The following is a 3,521-nucleotide window of genomic DNA, read 5'->3' as shown; positions in this document are numbered from 1 at the left end:
TGCTGCCTTGTTTATGATTAGCTGGAGTTAGGCTACACATCACACAAACCTCCTAAAGTTGGCTACCATGTAGCCTATTATACAAGAACAAGTAGCATTTTGGGCAAATGAGGTCTGCATATGAACCGCCCCAATATAAGCAGTAGAATTGAGAAATATAGGTTACTTAGTTAACGTTGCAGTTACGGACTGGCAACGTCACAAAATTACGTTGCTAGGAGGTCGCGGTTACGGACTGGCAACGTCGGAAAATGACGTTGCTAGGAGGTCGCGGTTACAGACTGGCAACGTCGGAAAATGACGTTGCTAGGAGGTCGCGGTTACAGACTGGCAACGTTGGAAAATTACGTTGCTAGGAGGTCGCGGTTACAGACTGGCAACGTCGGAAAATTACGTTGCTAGGAGGTCGCGGTTACGGACTGGCAACGTCGGAAAATTACGTTGCTAGGAGGTCGCGGTTACAGACTGGCAACGTCGGAAAAATAACGTTGCCACGACGTCGCGGTTACGGACTGGCAACGTCACAAGATTACGTTGCGGTTACGTTCTGGCGTCCCACAGATGCACGGTCCCGCAACGTCGCCAAAGACGTTGCGGCAACGTATGTTTGGTCATCGAGTGACGTTGCGGCAACGTAAGGGCAACGTAACTGTGTTAGCTGGGATGTCGTTGTTTATAATATGGGGAGGAAAATACATATATTCAGGCACTTTTTGGAGTCAAACTCTTTGGACAAAGCTTGAACAAAATTTAATACCTCATAAAATCGGGATTAAGACTTTTTAATACCTTTTAAGGGCCTTAATTTTCCAAAAATTGATTTATCAACTTTTAATACTTTTTAAGACCCTGCGGATACCCTGTAGTAGGTGTCCGTATATCACCGGATAATGGACACCCCTGCAACCCCTCTCCACATCTGGTGTACCAGCAGCCATGGTTTGCAGAAGAGTGCGGGCATGAGCATGTACGGCATGGTTGGTTAAATTTTGGCCAGAGGAATGTTGCGATCTTGTGGAGGTCCTGTATTATCACTTTACGCTTTACGTCTTCGTGCTGTTTATGCACGACAGCTTGCTGAGGGGAGTCCAGGGCATTGGGCTGACAGTGGCGTTTCAGTTTCTCACACCAGACACACACACACTATTAAGTGTAATACTCCCTCATGTTCCCGCTATGCTTCATAAAACGGCTTCAGAAAGTCTATCAAAAAGCCCAGTGTCCGGTGCTATTTTTTCAATGCGCGCGCTATCTCCTCGTGCCTCCAGCTTTTCATGGAGCTCATGATAAATGGCCTGTATATAAGTCAGTGTGACGTACACCGTACTGAACCGAGTGTTTCCCATTTGCAGCAATGTTGTTGACAGTTGCGCAGCCAACCCCGACTGTTTAACGTACCTCACTAATGACTTAGTGTGACTGTGTGGTCAAGTGTGTGAAATTCCATCAGCCCACGTGGGTAGTCGGGTCGAGCATTACATATGGTACATCATTATTTTATTATTTTAATATTTAGCATTGTTTGATTTATAAAAAGTGTATTAATGTACAATTTTATGTTTTAATGTAGACGTTTTAAATTACATTCATTTTATGTAACATTTGAGGCTAAGACCCTCCCCCATGTGTCTGCAAGCACGCACGTTCATCAGTCTGAAATAAACGGCTGATGAAACAGGTTGGTTAAAGTTGACTCCTATAATTTCGGTTCTGAGTTGTGAAATACATATATGTATGTAAAAAAGCAAGTGTAATGTAATTAATGTAACGTAAACATGCCTACGTTTTGCTCGACGCAAACTGCGTGATTCAATTGTATTATTTTGTTTAGTTTATTGCTCACATCATGTAGCTACATGCTGCCATTAGCTTAGCTTTGATGTTTAGCCTGTAGTACTGTAGCGTCACTGTGTCCAATCCCGACCGGTTTTTAGATAACATTCTAATAAAATGCCACTTCAAATATTGATAAAAATAATCGTATCACGTCTTCAGCTGATTTACTGATTTCACGTTAAGCTTTAACTTCTTACCTTTCGAGCTAAATATTGTTTAAAAATTTAGAGTTAGCTTAGCCTTTACTAGAGCCGGTCAAAAGACGCTGGCGCCGGTAAATTAGCCGTGCGCTACCCTTGTCCAAACCCGACCGCACTTCTAAACACTGGCCGCTGCTGTTTTTCTGGGGATATTAACTTGATCCAGGGTCACCAAACTGACCATCAATGCTGTCAACATATCCGGGGACGTAGTTATGTCCTCCACAATAAGATATCACGCTTCAACATCTCCAAACTATGCGATAAAATCTCAATTTGACTGTATACCACCACCTGCTGGATGTTTTGTTGAACTCTTCTCAAAGTTTGCTAGCCCCCATCCCTTCCTCCCCTCGACTACAGATCACGTCACACATGATCGTGTATTTTCATTGGCAAGACAAAGTAGTGTTAAGCTAGCATTGAAATACACTCATATGAGTGTCGCCGAGTGGTCTTTCGGCCAAAGTAACTTTCCTATATTATTTAGACATGTAAACGTCCATATATGTTCATGAAATTTTACACGTAGATTGTTTGGTATGCCTAAAATAATACTACTTACACTTTGCTGGCGATAGCAAAAGAAAATGCTGGCAAAAAGACCGGAAACTGAGTGTCCAAACCCCGTTCGGGTTTGGACAATAGTGGTTTACAGCGGTCGGGATTGGACACAGTGACGTTAGTTAAGACTGCGATTCTGTGCCTATCAGTGCCGTCTTTACCACAGTGGTTACATTAGCAGCAGAAATGGTATCTCCTATGTCCGGAGCACCGTCGGCTTTGGATAACTCGGCAATGTCGAGTCCAATGGTGCAGTACCGTATTAATGACATGGTTAATGCAGTCCAATCTCTGGTATGGCCGCAGAGCTAATTAAATGTTTGCCCCCTCATCGGTCACCCATACAATTTTGCTGAGAGGAATCGTCAAGGCCAAACTTTTTCACCAGTAGTTTCAGTATCTCCAGTCTGATATTTTCTCCCTCACTATAGCCTTCTGATAGTTCAGCACCGCCACTGAAATAACACACAATCAATGGAGGGAAAGGAAAACATTTATTCTTGACAATAAGTAAGCAAGTACCGTATTTCTTCTAATAAACGCCACCCTTGAATAAACGCCGCCCTCGAATAAACGCTGCACCAAAAATGAACGTTGTGTAATAAACGCCGCCCTCGAATAAACGCCGCACCCAAAAAATCTGAAAATGGTTATTTAATTGGTTAAATTCAACCCCTGTATTTATTACACATGTAGGGCCTACATAACTTTCTGTTTGAAAGCTAACTTGTATGAACATTTAGGCATGCTGCTTCAGATTTCTACACAATGTATTTGAGACAGTTGTACTACCAACACACACCTAATTGATAGCCAATGAGAAAGGGAGTTGCCGCACTCATAGACAAACAAAGAATAGACAAGGAGGTCAGCGGTAGTAAATGAAACCTGCGTTTTTAGCAGCATGATTCATTTGTCACA

The 3,521-nt window shown here is 42.8% G+C and overlaps 1 protein-coding gene across 2 annotated transcripts in view; it reads right to left on the bottom strand.

Annotated features, from left to right (window-relative positions):
- The window catches only part of focad (focadhesin), a 149,479-nt gene that overhangs the window by 62,410 nt on the left and 83,548 nt on the right, over window positions 1-3,521 (bottom strand). The gene's annotated exons all lie outside the window — the stretch shown is intronic.

Source organism: Osmerus eperlanus, chromosome 23 (assembly GCF_963692335.1).
Source record: "Osmerus eperlanus chromosome 23, fOsmEpe2.1, whole genome shotgun sequence".
In the NCBI taxonomy this organism is placed as follows: Eukaryota; Metazoa; Chordata; class Actinopteri; order Osmeriformes; family Osmeridae; genus Osmerus; species Osmerus eperlanus.
The sequence above is the reverse complement of the archived record's forward strand: the minus strand, read 5'-3'. Positions and strand labels throughout refer to the sequence as shown.